Raw genomic sequence first — 18,614 nt, forward strand, 5'->3', positions numbered from 1 at the left:
TGAAATGAAGGAAAAAAATCTTAAGGGCAGCCAGAGAGAAAGGTCGGGTTACCCACAAAGGGAAGCCCATCAGATTAACAGCAGATCTCTCGGCAGAAACTCTACAAGCCAGAAGAGAGTGGGGGCCAATATTCAACATTCTTAAAGAAAAGAATTTTAAACCCAGAATTTCATATCCAGCCAAACTAAGTTTCATAAGTGAAGGAGAAATAAAATCCTTTACAGATAAGCAAATGCTTAGAGATTTTGTCACCACTAGGCCTGCCTTACAAGAGACCCTGAAGGAAGCACTAAATATGGAAAGGAACAACCGGTACCAGCCATTGCAAAAACAAGCCAAAATGTAAAGACCATCGAGGCTAGGAAGAAACTGCATCAACTAACGAGCAAAATAACCAGTTAATGTCATAATGGCAGGATCAAGTTCACACATAACAATATTAACCTTAAATGTAAATGGACTAAATGCTCCAATTAAAAGACACAGACTGGCAAACTGGATAAAGAGTCAAGACCCATCAGTCTGCTGTATTCAGGAGACCCATCTCACATGCAGAGACATACATAGGCTCAAAATAAAGGGATGGAGGAAGATTTACCAAGCAAATGGAGAACAAAAAAAGCAGGGGTTGCAATACTAGTCTCTGATAAAATAGACTTTAAACCATCAAAGATCAAAAGAGACAAAGATGGCCATTACATAATGGTAAAGGGATCAATTCAACAGGAAGAGCTAACTATCCTAAATATATATGCACCCAATACAGGAGCACCCAGATTCATAAAGCAAGTCCTTAGAGACCTACAAAGAGACTTAGACTCCCACACAATAATAATGGGAGACTTCAACACTTCACTGTCAACATTAGACAGATCAACGAGACAGAAAGTTAACAAGGATATCCAGGAATTGAACTCATCCCTGCAGCAAGCAGACCTAATAGACATCTATAGAGCTCTCCACCCCAAATCAACAGAATATACATTCTTCTCAGCACCACATCGCACTTATTCCAAAATCGACCACGTAATTGGAAGTAAAGCCCTCCTCAGCAAATGTACAAGAACAGAAATTATAACAAACTGTCTCTCAGACCACAGTGCAATCAAACTAGAACTCAGGACTAAGAAACTCAATCAAAACCGCTCAACTACATGGAAACTGCACAACCTGCTCCTGAATGACTACTGGGTACATAACGAAATGAAGGCAGAAATAAAGATGTTCTTTGAAACCAATGAGAACAAAGATACAACATACCAGAATCTCTGGGACACATTTAAAGCAGTGTGTAGAGGGAAATTTATAGCACTAAATGCCCACAAGAGAAAGCAGGAAAGATCTAAAATTGACACTCTAACATCACAATTAAAAGAACTAGAGAAGCAAGAGCAAACACATTCGAAAGCTAGCAGAAGGCAAGAAATAACTAAGATCAGAGCAGAACTGAAGGAGATAGAGACACAAAAAACCCTCCAAAAAATCAATGAATCCAGGAGTTAGTTTTTTGAAAAGATCAACAAAATTGACAGACCACTAGCAAGACTAATAAAGAAGAAAAGAGAGAAGAATCAAATAGACACAGTAAAAAATGATAAAGGGGATATTACCACCGACCCCACAGAAATACAAACTACCATCAGAGAATACTATAAACACCTCTACGCAAATAAACTAGAAAATCTAGAAGAAATGGATAATTTCCTGGACACTTACAGTCTTCCAAGACTAAACCAGGAAGAAGTTGAATCCCTGAATAGACCAATAGCAGGCTCTGAAATTGAGGCAATAATTAATAGCCTACCAACCAAAAAAAGTCCAGGACCAGATGGATTCACAGCTGAATTCTACCAGAGGTACAAGGAGGAGCTGGTACCATTCCTTCTGAAACTATTCCAATCAATAGAAAAAGAGAAAATCCTCACTAACTCATTTTATGAGGCCAACATCATCCTGATACCAAAGCCTGGCAGAGACGCAACAAAAAAAGAGAATTTCAGACCAATATCCCTGATGAACATCGATGCAAAAATCCTCTATAATACTGGCAAACCGGAATCAGCAGCACATCAAAAAGCTTATCCGCCATGATCAAGTGGGCTTCATCCCTGGGATGCAAGGCTGGTTCAACATTCGCAAATCAATAAACATAATCCAGCATATAAACAGAACCAAAGACAAGAACCACATGATTATCTCAATAGATGCAGAAAAGGCTTTTGACAAAATTCAACAGCCCTTCATGCTAAAAACGCTCAATAAATTCGGTACTGATGGAACGTACCTCAAAATAATAAGAGCTATTTATGACAAACCCACAGCCAATATCATACTGAATGGGCAAAAACTGGAAAAATTCCCTTTGAAAACTGGCACAAGACAGGGATGCCCTCTCTCACCACTCCTATTCAACATAGTGTTGGAAGTTCTGGCTAGGGCAATCAGGCAAGAGAAAGAAATCAAGGGTATTCAGTTAGGAAAAGAAGAAGTCAAATTGTCCCTCTTTGCAGATTACATGATTGTATATTTAGAAAACCCCGTCATCTCAGCCCAAAATCTCCTTAAGCTGATAAGCAACTTCAGCAAAGTCTCAGGATACAAAATTAATGTGCAAAAATCACAAGCATTCTTATACACCAGTAACAGACAAACAGAGAGCCAAATCAGGAATGAACTTCCATTCACAATTGCTTCAAAGAGAATAAAATATCTAGGAATCCAACTTACAAGGGATGTAAAGGACCTCTTCAAGGAGAACTACAAACCACTGCTCAGTGAAATAAAAGAGGACACAAACAAATGGAAGAACATACCATGCTCATGGATAGGAAGAATCAATATCGTGAAAATGGCCATACTGCCCAAGGTTATTTATAGATTCAATGCCATCCCCATCAAGCTACCAATGAGTTTCTTCACAGAATTGGAAAAAGCTGCTTTAAAGTTCATATGGAACCAAAAAAGAGCCCGCATCTCCAAGACAATCCTAAGTCAAAAGAACAAAGCCGGAGGCATCATGCTACCTGACTTCAAACTATACTACAAGGCTACAGTAACCAAAACAGCATGGTACTGGTACCAAAACAGAGATATAGACCAATGGAACAGAACAGAGCCCTCAGAAATAATACCACACATCTACAGCCATCTGATCTTTGACAAACCTGAGAGAAACAAGAAATGGGGAAAGGATTCCCTATTTAATAAATGGTGCTGGGAAAATTGGCTAGCCATAAGTAGAAAGCTGAAACTGGATCCTTTCCTTACTCCTTATACGAAAATTAATTCAAGATGGATTAGAGACTTAAATGTTAGACCTAATACCATAAAAATCCTAGAAGAAAACCTAGGTAGTACCATTCAGGACATAGGCATGGGCAAAGACTTCATGTCTAAAACACCAAAAGCAACGGCAGCAAAAGCCAAAATTGACAAATGGGATCTCATTAAACTAAAGAGCTTCTGCACAGAAAAAGAAACTACCATCAGAGTGAACAGGCAACCTACAGAATGGGAGAAAATTTTTGCAATCTACTCATCTGACAAAGGGCTAATATCCAGAACCTACAAAGAACTCAAACAAATTTACAAGAGAAAAACAAACAACCCCATCAAAAAGTGGGCAAAGGATATGAACAGACATTTCTCAAAAGAAGACATTCATACAGCCAACAGACACATGAAAAAATGCTCATTATCACTGGCCATCAGAGAAATGCAAATGAAAACCACAATGAGATACCATCTCACACCAGTTAGAATGGTGATCATTAAAAAGTCAGGAAACAACAGGTGCTGGAGAGGATGTGGAGAAATAGGAACACTTTTACACTGTTGGTGGGATTGTAAACTAGTTCAACCATTATGGAAAACAGTATGGCGATTCCTCAAGGATCTAGAACTAGATGTACCATATGACCCAGCCATCCCATTACTGGGTATATACCCAAAGGATTATAAATCATGCTGCTATAAAGACACATGCACACGTATGTTTATTGCGGCACTATTCACAATAGCAAAGACTTGGAATCAACCCAAATGTCCATCAGTGACAGACTGGATTAAGAAAATGTGGCACATATACACCATGGAATACTATGCAGCCACAAAAAAGGATGAGTTTGTGTCTTTTGTAGGGACATGGATGCAGCTGGAAACCATCATTCTTAGCAAACTATCACAAGAACAGAAAACCAAACACCGCATGTTCTCACTCATAGGTGGGAACTGAACAATGAGATCACTTGGACTCGGGAAGGGGAACATCACACACCGGGGCCTATCATGGGGAGGGGGAGGGGGGAGGGATTGCATTGGGAGTTATACCTGATGTAAATGATGTGTTGATGGGTGCTGACGAGTTGATGGGTGCAGCACACCAACATGGCACAAGTATACATATGTAACAAACCTGCACGTTATGCACATGTACCCTAGAACTTAAAGTATAATAATAATAATAATAAAACTTAGCCAGGCCTGGTTGTGTATGCCCATAGTCCTAGCTACTTGGGGGACTGAGGCAGATGGATCCCTTGAGCCCAAGACATTGAGGCTGCAGCGAACTATGATCACGCTACTGCACTCTAGCCTGGGTGACAAAGATAGACCCTGTCTCAAACCACACACACACACACACACACACAAACACACACACGAAAAAACACCTCCAAAGGAACACAATAATTCTCTGATAACAGATCTGGAAAAAAAAGGAAATTTATGAAATGCTTGAAAAGAATGAGAAACTCAGTGAGTTACAAAAGAACACAGGTAAAAAACAGAAATCAAGGAAACAATTTATGATTGGGAGGCTGAGGCAGGCAGATCACGAGGTCAGGAGATCAAGATCATCCTGGCTAACATGGTGAAACTCCATCTCTACTAAAAAAAAATACAAAAAATAGCTGGGCATGGTGGTGGGTGCCTGTAGTCCCAGCTATTCGTAAGGCAGGAGAATGGCCTGAACCTGGGAGGTGGAGCTTGCAGTGAGCTGAGATCGTGCCACTGCACTCCAACCTGGAAGACAGAGTGAGACTCCATCTCAAAAAAAAAAAAAAATTCAACAATGCAATAGGTATCGTTTAATAAAAAACAAATAGGTGACCGAGCGTGGTGGCTCATGCCTGTAATCCCAGCACTTTGGGAGGCCGAGGTGGACAGATCACGAGGTCAGGAGGTCAAGACTCTCCTGGCTAACACAGTGAAACCCCATCTCTACTAAAAAATACAAAAAAATTAGCCGGGCGTGTTGATGGGCACCTGTACTCCCAACTCCTCAGGAGGCTGAGTCAGGAGAATGGTGTGAACCCAGGAGGCGGAGCTTGCAGTGAGCCAAGTTCACTCCAGCCTGGGCAACAGAGCCAGATGCCATCTCAAAAAAAAAAAAAAAAAAAAAAAAAACCACACACACAGAAATCCTGGAACTGAAGAATTCAATGAATGAAATAAAAAATACTAAAATACTATAGACAACTTCAACAACAGACTAGATTAAGCAAAAGAAATAATTTCTGGCTGGGCACATTGGCTCATGCCTGTAGTCCTAAGACTCTGGGAGACCAAGGTGGGCAGATCACTTGAGGTAAGGAGTTTGAGACCAGCCTGGCCAACATGGTGAAACCATGTCTCTACTAAAAATACAAAAATTAGTTGGGCGTGGTGGCACACACCTGTAGTCCCAGCTACTCAGGAGGCTGAGGCAGGAGAATCACTTGAACCCAAGAGGTGGGGGTTGCAGTGAGCTGAGATTGCGCCACTGCACTCTAGCCTTGGTGATAGAGTGAGACTCCATCTCAGGAAAAAACAAAGGAAGAAAGAAAAGAAAGAAAGCAGAAAAGAAAGAAGGAAGGGGAAGGGGAAGGGGAGGGAATTTCTGAACTTGAAGACAGCTCAGAAAAAAAAAAAAAAAAATGAAGAAAGCCTACATAACATATAGAACACCATAAAGTGACCAAATGTTCAAATTCTGGGAGTTTCAGAAGGAAGAGAAATGAGCAAAGGCATAGGAAATCTATTTCACAAAATAATAGCTGACAACTTCCCAAGTCTGGCAAGAGATTTAGACATCCCAGATACAGCTCAGAGATCCTCGAATAGCTTCAACCCAAAAAGGTCTTCTCCAAGATATATTATAGTCAAACTGTCAAAAGTCAAAGACAAAGAGAGAATAAAAGAGCAAGATAAAAGCATCAAGTCACGTATAAGGGAATCCCCATCAGTCTAACAGCAGATTTCTCAGCAGAAACTTTACAGGCCGGAAGAGAATAGAATGGTATGTTTAAAGAGCTGAGAGAAAAACACTATCAGCCAAAAATACTAAACCCAGCAAAGCTATCCTTCAAAAATGAAGAGAAATAAAATGCCAGACAAGCAAAAACTGAGGGAATTCATCACCACTAGACTGGTCCTACAAGACAGGCTTAAGTCAGTCCTATATCTGAAAGCAAAAGGACAATACTTGCCATCAAGAAAACACATGCAAATGTAAAACTGGTACAGTAGATACATAAATAATAAAGAGAAAGAAGTCAAACATTACCACTACAGAAATCCACTAAACCTCAATGATAAACAGTAAAAGAGGAAGAAAGGGACAAAAGATATACAGACAAGCACAAAACAACAAAATGACAGAAATAAGTTCTCACATATAAATAATAATTTTTGTTTTTTATTTGTTTGTTTTTAGACAGTCTCACTCTCTTGCCCAGGCTGGAGTGCAGTAGCATGTTCTCAGCTCACTGCAACCTCCGCCTCCCAGGCTAAAGCAATCCTCCCGCCTCAGCCACCTGGGTAGCTGGGACTACAGGCGTATACCACCATGCCCGGCTAATTTTTGTATTTTTTGTAGAGATGAGGTTTTGCCATGACATCCAGGCTGGTCTCAAACTCCTGGACTCAAGCAATCATCCCACCTCAGATAAAGAACAATGTTATCTCCATTATCTGGCAAAAGGCTTTACTAAATCAGATGCCCAATAAAGAAAGAAAATGTTGATGAAAGCGAACAAATAAAAATGGAATAGGGAGTTTCCTACCACTCATTGATTGTTATGATACCAGTTGAATTAATATATCACAGTAACAGTTGCATCACATCAAAAAAACTATATGATTATCTCAACAGATGTAGATAAGCATTTGATCCCTTCACAATAAAAACTCTCAACAAATTAGGCACAGGAGGAACATACCAAAACATACTAAAGGCCATATATGACAAACCCACAGCTAACCTACTCAGTGAGAAAAGCTGAAAGCCTTTCCTCTAGGAACTAGAACAAGACAAAAATTCTCACTTTCACTACACTTATTCAACATAGTACTGGAAGTCCTACCCAAGCAATCATGCAAAAGAGAGAGATAAAAGGCATCCAAATTGAAAAAGAGGAAGTGTGGCTGCGCACCGTGGCTCACGCCTGTAATCCCAACACTTTGGGAGGCCAAGGTGGGCAGATCACCCGAAGTCAGGAGATCGAGACCAGTCTGGCCAACATGGCAAAACCCCGTCTCTACTAAAAATACGAAAATTAGCCAGGTGTGGTGGTGCGTGCCTGTAATCCCAGCTACTCAGGAGGCTGAGGCAGTAGAATCACTTGAACCCAGGAGGCAGAGGTTGCAGTGAGCAGAGATCGCGCCATTGCACTCCAGCCTGGGAAACAAGAGCAAAACTCTATCTTAGGGAAAAAAAAAAAAAAAGTAAAACAGGAAGTCAAATTGCCCCTCTTTGTAGATGACATGATCTTATATATAGAAAAACCTAAAGGCGCTGCCAAAAAACTTTTAGGACCAATAAATGAAATCAGTAAAGTTGCAGGATACAAAATCAACATACAAACATCAGTAGCATTTTTATATACCAATAACAAACTACACAAAAAACAAGTCAATAAAATAATCCCATTTACAATAGCTACAAACAAAATGCCTAGGAATAAATTAGCCAAGGAAGTGAAAGACTTCTACAAGGGAATTTATAAATTACCAATGAAAGAAATTGAAGAGGACACAAAAAAATGGAAAGACATATCATCCTCATGAATTGGAAGGATTAATATTGTTAAAATGGCCATACTACTTAAGGCAATTTACAGATTCAATGCATGCCCTATAAAAATACCAATTACATTCTTTTTTTTTTTTTTTTTTTTTGAGACGGAGTCTCGCTCTGTCGCCCAGGCTGGAGTGCAGTGGCCGGATCTCAGCTCACTGCAAGCTCCGCCTCCCGGGTTCACGCCATTCTCCTGCCTCAGCCTCCCGAGTAGCTGGGACTATAGGCGCCCGCCACCTTGCCCGGCTAGTTTTTTGTATTTTTTAGTAGAGACAGTGTTTCACCGTGTTAGCCAGGATGGTCTCGATCTCCTGACCTCGTGATCCGCCCGTCTCGGCCTCCCAAAGTGCTGGGATTACAGGCGTGAGCCACCGCGCCCGGCCACCAATTATATTCTTTATAGAAATAGAAAAAAAAAAAAAAAAAGTCCTGGGCTGGGCGTAGTGGCTCACGCCTATAATCCCAGCACTTTGAGAGGCTGAGGCAGGTGGATCACAAGGTCAAGAGATAGAGACCATCCTGGCCAACATGGTGAAACCCTGTCTCTACTAAAAATACAAAAATTAGCCGGGTGTGATGGCAGGCACCTGTAGTTCCAGCTACTCAGGAGGCTGAGGCAGGAGAATCACTTGAACCTGAGAGGCAGAGGTTGCAGCGAGCCAAGATTGTACCACTGCACTCCAGCCTGGCGACAGAGCGAGACTCCGTCTCAAAAAAAAAAAAAAAAATCCTAAAATGCGTATGGAACCAAAAAAGACCCTGATTAGACAAAGCAATCCTAAGGAGGCATCATACATACAAAAATCAATTCAAAATGAATTAAAAACATAAACTTAAGACCCAAAATTATAAAAAATACTAAAAGATAAAATAGAGGAAATGCTTCAGGACATTAGTCCAGGCAAAGATTTATCGCTAAAACTTCAAAAACACAGGCAACAAAAACCAAAATAGACAAATATAACAATATTAAACTTCAACAAAGGACTAGCATCTAGAATATGTAAAGAATTCTCATGCCTGTAATCCCAGCACTTTAGGAGGCCAAGAAGGGAGGACTGCTTGAGACCAGAAGTTCAAGACCAGCCTGGGGAACATAGTGAGACTCTGTCTCTAAAAAATACAAAATTAGCCAGGCATCCTAGCTACTTGGGAGGCTGAAGCCACATGATCATTTGATCCCAGGAGTTTAAGGTTTCAGTGAGCTATGATTGCACCACTGTACTCTGGCCTGGGTCGCAGAGCCCGATCCTGTCCCCCCACTAAAACAAAAAAAAATGCCTAAAACTCAACAGTAAAAAAAAAAAAAAAAAATCCAATTAGAAAATAAACAAAAACAAAAGACATGAAGAGACATTTTATCAATTAAGATATACAGATGGCAAATAACACATTAAGAGATGTTCAACATATTAGCCATAGGAAAAAATACAAATTAATACTACAGCGAGATATCACTATGCAATTACTAGGATGGCTAAAATATAAATTGTAATAATGCCAAATATTAGCAAGAATGTGGAAACACCTGATCATTCATACATTGCTAATGGAAATGTAAAATGGTACAGCCAAACTGGAAAACAGTTTTTCAATTTTTTAAAAAGTTAGACATAAAATTACCATCCATTATACCATGCATATAATTGCACTCTTAGGCATATATCCTGGAAAATGAAAACTCATGTTCACATAAAACCTGTACCCAAAAGTTTATAGCACTTTTATTCATAATAGCCAAAAACTGGAAATAACCAAGATGTCCTTCAACATGTGATGGGTTAAACAAGTTGTGGTATACCCATACCATGGAATACTGATCAGCAATAAAAAGGAATGAACTATTGTTATATTATCTTGGTGAATCTCCAGAGAATTATGCTAAGTGAAAAAAATTTCAATCTCAAAATGTCATCTAATGTATATAAATGATTCCACTTATTATAACATTCTCTATAGCCCAGGCTGAAATGCAGTGGCATGATCTCAGCTCACTGCAACTTCTGCCTCCAGGGTTCAAGCAATTCTCCTGCCTCAGCCTCCTGAGTATCTGGGACTACAGGCGCTGGCTAATTTTTTGTATTTTAGTAGAGATGGAGGTTTCACCATGTTGCCCAGGCTGGTCTCAAACTCCTGAGCTCACGCAATCTGCCTGCCTCGGCCTCCCAGTGTACTGGAAATACAGGCATAAGCCACTGTACCTGGCCTACATAACATTCTTGAAATGGCAAAACTACAGAAATGGAGAACAGATTAGTGGTTGCCAGGGGTTAAGTGGGAGTGGCAGAGAAATGAATGTAACTATAAATGGACAACACCAGAGATTTTTGTGGTGATGGAAATTCTCTTTATCTTGATTGTATCAATGTCAACATCCTTGTGATATTGTACTGGAGTTGTATAAGATGTTACTACTGGGAAAAGTGAGTAAAGGGTACCTGAGATCTCTCTATTATTTCTCACAACTGCATGTGAATCCACAGTTATCTCAAATAAACCGTTTAAATTTTTTAATCTACGAGGAAAAAAAGAACTGTAAAAAGTAAGAGCAATTTTGGGAGTGGAAAGTAGGAAGGGAGTCAAAACAAGAACGGCAGAATGTTGATCATTGTTGAAACTTTGGGGTGGGTACGTGGCAGCTCATAACTATTCTGTTTACTTTGTATATATTTGAAATCTTCCATAATAAAAGAAAAATTAAATTATCAGGTAGGATATAGAAAAAATATTAATAATAATAAATAATAACTTCTCTCATCAATAATTAACTATTAGAAAATAGAATTTTACAACTGTATTCATGATAAAAACCATAACTATAAAATAACAGAGAATTAACTGTGTAATAAACATTAAGACTCAGATAAAGAAAATTACATAAATATACTGAAAATCCTAAAAAAAAAAAAAAAAAAGACAAAAGCAGACCTAAATGGTGGCCTAAATAAATGGAAAAACACACCATGATCCAGACTGAAAAGACCCACTACTATAAAAATGCCAATTCTCCTACATTTAATGTATGATTCTTAACCAAAATCCCGGTGTTATTATTTATAAAGCCTAAAAAGCTCATTCTAATGTTACTATTGAAGAAAAAATGCACAAGATTTTGCCCTGCAATTTGGGGGGGAAAAAAAGAATGAGGAAAAACATTGTATATCAGATATCAAGATAGATTATGCAGTTACAGAAAACAGTAAAAATTAAATAATGCAATATTAATACTGAATTAGGCAAATGGCTCTGTCTAGAAACAGAATCAAGAATTACGAATCTTTGATATTTTTGAAAGATGGCATTTCAAATTACTGGGATTAAAATGAACTAATTACCATATTTGAAGCAACTGGCTAAACATTTGGTAAAATAATAAAATAGGTTCCTTTCTCATAGCTATTCAGAATACACCTCACAAGGATTAAAGAGCACTTGATGCTTTTAAAAATAGCAGAAACAATATGAGGACACTATTTTATAATCTTAAGGTAGGGGTGATAGAAGAGTTTCCTTCTTAAGAAGACACAAATCCCAAAAGTCACAAATGTGTGAGGCAAAGTAGCAAACATCTGCCTCTGGCTAGCCACACGGTCTGCCCTTGCTGTGAAGAACCACGTTTGCTCATTCTGTTTGTCAGCATAAACTTCCCAAACCCCTGACTCAGTGACTGAGCTCAGCTCTCTGGAAAAATGCTTGAAGACCATAAGTAGGATAGAGCACAGTTTCCCACGTCTGAATCACTGCATTTGTGGAAAAGATAAGTTCAGTGAGCCCTTACCTTTTCCTATCCATAAGATAACATCTGACAGGATTAATGAATATGCCTCTGTGATCTATAACTGAATGTACTCTCGCTCCTGAACTTTGATGAGATTTTGCACTAATGTAACCTCTGAGCACCTTTAGGTAACTTCCAAGCACATGCAGAACCTCCACCGCCTGTATAGAAGCTGAGGGCTGAAACGCTGCTTTGGAGCAGTCTAACAGAGACTCTCTGAAAGACTCTCCTGGGTTGCAATGCTCAGTAAGACTCTGAATAAAACTAACATTGTAACTTCTGAGAATTAACTAATGTTAATTCTTTAAAAGCCTGACTTTTTTTTCCTTTAGTTGACAAATGAAAAGATTGATTTCATTATTTTATTTTATTTTATTTTATTTTATTTGAGACACGGTCTTGCTCTGTCACCCAAGCTGGAGTGCAGTGGTGTCATCATGGCTCACAGCAGTCTCAACTTCCTGGGCTCAAGCAACCCTCCCTGCTCAGTCTCCCAAGTAGCTGAGACTATGGGCATGCACCACCACACTGGACTTGATTTCATAAATATTAAAAACTTTTTCTTCAGCAAGAAAAAAGATAACAATGTAACAGCAAGCTGGGAAACATACCTAACCCAGTATTCATAATCAAAATATTTTAAGAGATTTTACAATCAATAAGACACAGACCAGCCTGGGCAATTTAGTGAGACCTCGTTTCTACAAAAAAAATGGAATAAATAAATAACAATTAGCCAGACATGGTGGCATATGCCTGTAGTCCCAGCTACTTGGGAGGCTGAGGCAAGAGGATCACTGGAGCCCAGGAGATTGAGGTTGTAGTTAGTTATGACTGCACCATTGCACTGCAGCCTGGGTGACAGAGTGAGACCCTGTCGAAAGAAGAAAGGAAGGAAAGAAGGAAAGAAGGAAGGAAGGAAAGAAGGAAGGAAGGAAGGAAGGAAGGAAGGAAGGAAGGAAGGAAGGAAGGAAGGAAGGAAGGAAGGAAGGAAGGAAGGAAGGAAAGAGAGAGAGGGGAAGGAAGAAAGAAAGGGAGGGAGGGAAGGAAGGAAAAGAGAGAGAAAGGAAGGAAGGAGAGAGAGAGAAGGAAAGAAGGAAGGAGAGAGGAAGAAAGAAAAAGAAAGAAAGAAAGAAAGAAAAGAAAGGAAAAGAAAAGAAAGAGAAGGAAAGAGAAACAGAAACAGAAACTCACCCCATGGGGAAAATGAGAATGTCTCTGAACAGGCAGTTCACAAAAGAATAAATGTAAATGGTTGATAAACTTACAAAAAGATGCTCAACCTCATTAGTGGTTAAGAAAATTAAAATGAATTTTTAATCTGTTACATGGCAAAATTTAGAGAGACTGATACTATACAAAGCAATGTTGACCATAGGAGAAAGACACTCTTGTGTGCTATTTATGGAAGTACATCGGTAAGGCTTTCTGGGGTACAATTTAATACATATCTTTTCAGCGTGAAAGTTTAAGCCATGTTAGAAATCTAACCTACAGCAATACACACAAAGATGTGCAAAGATGTATATATAGGACATTCATTGTAGCATTGTTTCTAATGTTGAAAAATTAGAAACAACTCAAGAATCTTTTCATAAGGGAATGATTAAATAAATCAACTGGGAAACTATGCACTTATTAAAAAAGATTTACATGCTGACATGAAAATTTCTTCAAGGCATATTGATAAGGTCAAAACATTATAAATATTTTATAAGTTGTGGAATAATTTATAAAATATTTATATCAGTCATATACATTAGTATGTATACATATACATCTGGATATATACAAAACAACTGTGATTACCTTTGGTTAACGGGGAGAATGGGATGGGAGGACACAAAATGAGAACTTTTTTGTGGTATGCTCAATTCTGCAAGTAAAAAAAAATCACAGTAAGAATGATTTATTGTGAAATGTTTGTAATTACAGTTTTTTGTTATAGAATATATGTTACATGGGAGGCACTCAAAACCTCAAAGTAATGATACTGCATAAATTCAAGGCACTGATATTATCATACTTATTATTATTGTCAGCGTTCTTATCCTCCACAACTATCAACACTGATATGCCTTTCATCAGAGAAATTTAAACAAGATTTACAAATAGAAGTTCATTTAATCACAGAACACACCTTTGAGGCAAGGCTATAATTCCAAAATACAGACATAATAAATGACTTACTCAGAGTCTCAAACAAGTCAGGAAATGATCCAGAGCCAAGATTCCACTCTCGTACAAATAAATATATATACTGGCTCTCAGCACAGTGCTATAAATAACCCCATCTGCTGGCATTTCAGGCTCTCCCCAAGTAATTGAGTGTTTAAATGACTTGTAAACCTTCACTTTGGCTTTAAAAATTGTCTATATCTAGCATTCTTTTTAAAGGGGTGGCTTTTAAAAGTTTAACATCAACCTTCCCGAGAAAGTTAAGGGAGTAAGATTAGTTTTCACCTTCTATAAGAGGATAACTCTGGAAGAACATAGTGTTTTTCCAAATGACAGTCCTGACTATATTATTTAGCCCAAGATCAATAACTTAGCAGAACTACTCGGTAACTGCATTATCCCAATCCTGAAAACTTTCTTAAGAAAAGGAAGTATAATCCCAGCACTTTGGGAGGCCGAGACGGGCAGATCACGAGGTCAGGAGATCGAGACCATTCTGGCTAACACGGTGAAACCCCGTCTCTACTAAAAAATACAAAAAATTAGCCGGGCGAGGTGGCGGGCGCCTATAGTCCCAGCTACTCGGGAGGCTGAGGCAGGAGAATGGCGTGAACCCGGGAGGCGGAGCTTGCAGTGAGCTGAGATCCGGCCACTGCACTCCAGCCTGGGCGACAGAGCGAGACTCCGTCTCAAAAAAATAAATAAATAAATAAATAAATAAGAAAAGGAAGTATAAAAGACACTGATCTGAATCAGGAAAACGGATCCAAGCACTGCCTATTCCAAAAACTGTATGTTGCATATAGTTTTGCATAACCCCATCAACTTCTCTAAACCTCAGATTCCTCATTCCTTGTAAATAGGGATGAGAATACCTCCCTGCTTAATTAAATAAGTTGTCTCAAGTTTCAAATGAGAGAGCGATTGTGAAGGTACTCTGTAAAGTTCCAGACAAATGATTATTAATGGGCCAGGTACAGTGGCTCACACCTGTAATCCCAGCACTTTGGGAGGCCAAGGTGAGCAGAGCACTTGAGCTCAGGAGTTTTGAGCCCAACCTGGGCAACATGGTGCAACCCCATCTTTACCAAAAACACCAAAAAAATAGCTGGGAGTCGGGGTGGGCACCTGTAGTCCCAGCTACCAGGGAGGCTGAGGTGGGAGAATCACTGGAGCCCAGGAGGTGGAAGTGGCAGTGAGCCAAGACTGTGCCACTGCACTTCAGCCTGGGTGACAGAGTGAGACCCCATCTCAAAAAAAAATTATTTTAATTAAATTATTATTATTTGAAACTTGGGTTCTCAATACAAGTAAACCTGTCCTTCTCCCCAAAAATATGAAAAAGTGTCTGATTTGTAATATTCAAGCCTCTCAATTTGGGGCCCAATAATTTGTTTTTTTTCTAGACCAACAGTTTCAACTGCAGTGTCTAGAAAAGGAGTATATGACATTTCTGAGGTGTGTCATGATTTAAAGTAACAAAGTGATTAGCTTTTTATAAATTAAAGAGAATTACACTAGAGATGTTGCAATATCTGCCACAGTTCTTTTCTGAGTGAACTACCCTCCTTCACCTTCTGCTGTACCTGCTGTACACACAATCCTGCCTTTTTAATTTTTTTGAGACGGAGCCTTGCTCTGTCGCCCAGGCTAGAGTGCAATGGTTCAATCTCAGCTCACTGCAACCTCTGCCTCCTGGGTTCAAATGATTCTCCTGCCTCAGCCTCCTGAGTAGCTGGGACTACAGGTGTGCCCCACCACATCCAGCTAATTTTTGTATTTTCAGTAGAGACAGCGTTTCAGTATGTTGGCCAGGCTGGTGTCAAACTCCTGACCTCAGGTGATCTGCTCGCCTCGGCCTCCCAAAGTGCTGGGATTACAGATGTGAACCACTGTGCCTGGCTGGTTTGTTTTGTTTTTTGAGTCAGAAGTCTCACTCTGTCACCCAGGCTGGAGTGCAATAGTGTGATTTCAGCTCACTGCAACCTCCACTTCCTGGGTTCAAGCGATTCTCCTGCTTCAGCTTCCGGAGCAGCTGGGATTACAGGCTTGCACCCCATCATGCCCAATTAATTTTTGTATATTCCTGCTCTTTTTTTTTAACCACAACCAGATCTGAATTAAAAGGTGAGCAGTTGGGGAGTTGCCCAAATGATTTCTCTGAAAGGGGCACTAAAATATCACTGGAATAATCAGTAACTATAGAGCCAATTAACATTTGCATAGGCAAATTCTTACACAAGTAGAGGAATATAAAATTTTTCCTGCTTCAGGGAAGTGGAAACTAAAACAATAGTATTAATCTTTCAACCTAAATAACAGAGGGAGGCTGTCTAGAAGAAAATGATGTTTATTTGGGAATAAAGCATTCCAGTGGGAATATGTGTGCCATAGTAAACTATGTGCACATTCAGGGAGGTAAGGGAAGACAAAGGTTTTTAAAGGGAAAAATGTGGAAGATTATAATTATTTTGAGATAATTATCTTTGGCTACAAAGATCAGTAGCAAGGGTGACACCAGTCCAAGATTGCACAGGGAGTTGCTGGGCAAATGTCCTTGAAGAAGTATTTTTTGTGTAAGATTTTGACAGCATTTGTGCAAGGTTGTGGTTTTGCAGTGTTTTGTGACAGTTTTTGTTAGCAGGCATCTGTGCATGAGAATCCTCTCTTAATGGCCTTCCTGGGTTCTACTTCTCTGTTTTTTGTTTGTTTGTTTGTTTGTTTGTTTCCCCACACACACTAGGGACTCTATCTTGATTCTGACAATTTTCACAAACCTAAGAGTTATTGGATTTATTTTTGTTGTTGTTGTTTGAGACAGGGTCTTGCTATGTTTCCCAGGCTGGCCTGGAACTCCTAAATGGTATAAAATGTTACAAGGCATTGCATCTGAAGAAGGAGCCAAGAAATGTTTTTTTTTTATTATTGTCTATAATACTTTTAGTTGTACTTGAATTTTTAAACTCTATGTTTGCATTGCTTGGATTAAAATTAAAACAAAACAACAAAAAGAATACCTCAAACTTGGGCCTTTAAGCCAGAACAAGTAAACTATACATCACAAGACCACCAGCTGAGGAGAGGGAGTTCCAGATATTCCTGACCATAGTTGCCTTACTTTCGACCTAGTAAGGGAGACCACCCCTCATATCATCTTATGCCCAATTTCTGCCTCCAAAGAAAGAAGAAGTAAAAACTAAAAGGCAGAAATGAAATCCAAAGGCAGACAGCCCAGTGCCACACCCTGGGCCTGGTAGTTAAAGATCGACCCCTGACCTAATCGGTTATGTTATCTATAGATTACAGACATTGTATAGAAGCGCATTGTGAAAATCCCTATCTTGTTTTGTTCTGATCTAATTACCTGGTGCATGCAGCCCCCAGTCGCGTACCCCCGCTTGCTCAATCACGACCCTCTCACACGCACCCCCTTAGAGTTGTGAGCCCCTAAAAGAGACAGGAATTGCTCACTTGGGGAGCTTGGCTCTTGAGACAGGCGTGTTGCTGATGCCCCTGGCCGAATAAACTCCTTCCTTCTTTAACTTGGTATCTGAGGAGTTTTGTCTGCCGCTTGTCCTGCTACATTTCTTGGTTTCCTGACTGGGAAGCAAGGTGATTGGTGGATGGTCGGATGGTCGAGACACCTCCTTAGGCTGCTTAAGCCTGCCCTGTGGAACATCCCTGAGGGGACTCCAACCCTGAGCAACGGGGTTCCTGAGAGTGCTCCTGGGTAGGCATTTGTCCCAGTGGGATGCCTCGCCCGAGCAGGGTGTGGCAGGCCCCCGTGGAGGATCAATGCAGTGGCTGAACACTGGGAATGAACGGGCACTTGGAGTCTGGACATCTAAAACTTGGTAAGACTAGTCTTTGAAACTTGCCCACTCCATTTGAGTGGAAGCGTGGCCTGATCACCCAGGGCGTGCCTTTATCGGCACTTTGGTTTTGGTTTTGACTTGGTTTGAATTGCTTGACAGGATTGGTCTTGGGAACTTGCCTACTCCATTTGAGTGGAAGCGTGGCCTGATCACCCACAGTGTGCCTGTACCAGCACTTCGGTTTTTGTTTTTGATTTGACTTGGATTGCTTGATACTTTGGTTTTGACCTGGCTTGGATTTCTGGATACTCTGATTTTGGTTTTGATTTTGGTTTGGTGTAAACTACAAAAGTGTGTGTGTGCCCTTTTTACCCATTCTTTGTTTTGTGGTGTGCGTGTGGTGTGAGCATGTGTTTTGTCTCGAGGAAATGTGGGTGTGGCACAAAGTAAGCCCACCCCACTAAGAGCTATGTTGAAAAATTTCAAGAAAAGCATTTAAGGGAGACTATGGAGTACTATGACACCAGAAAAACTTTGTGTAAGATAGATTGGCCAGCATTAGAGGTAGGTTGGCCATTAGAAGGAAGCCTGGACAGGTCCCCTGTTTCAAAGGTATGGCACAAGGTAACCTGTAGGCCAGGGCACCCAGACCAGCTCCAGTACATAGACGCTTGGTTACAGCTGGTTTTAGACTCCCCGCGCCTAACACACAGTGGTTGAGAGAACAGCAGCATAGCGGCTGGCAGAGGCAAGGAAAGACCAGCAGAGAGAGAGAAAGGAAAGAGA

Source organism: Macaca mulatta, chromosome 14, assembly GCF_049350105.2.
Source record: "Macaca mulatta isolate MMU2019108-1 chromosome 14, T2T-MMU8v2.0, whole genome shotgun sequence".
Taxonomy (NCBI): Eukaryota; Metazoa; Chordata; class Mammalia; order Primates; family Cercopithecidae; genus Macaca; species Macaca mulatta.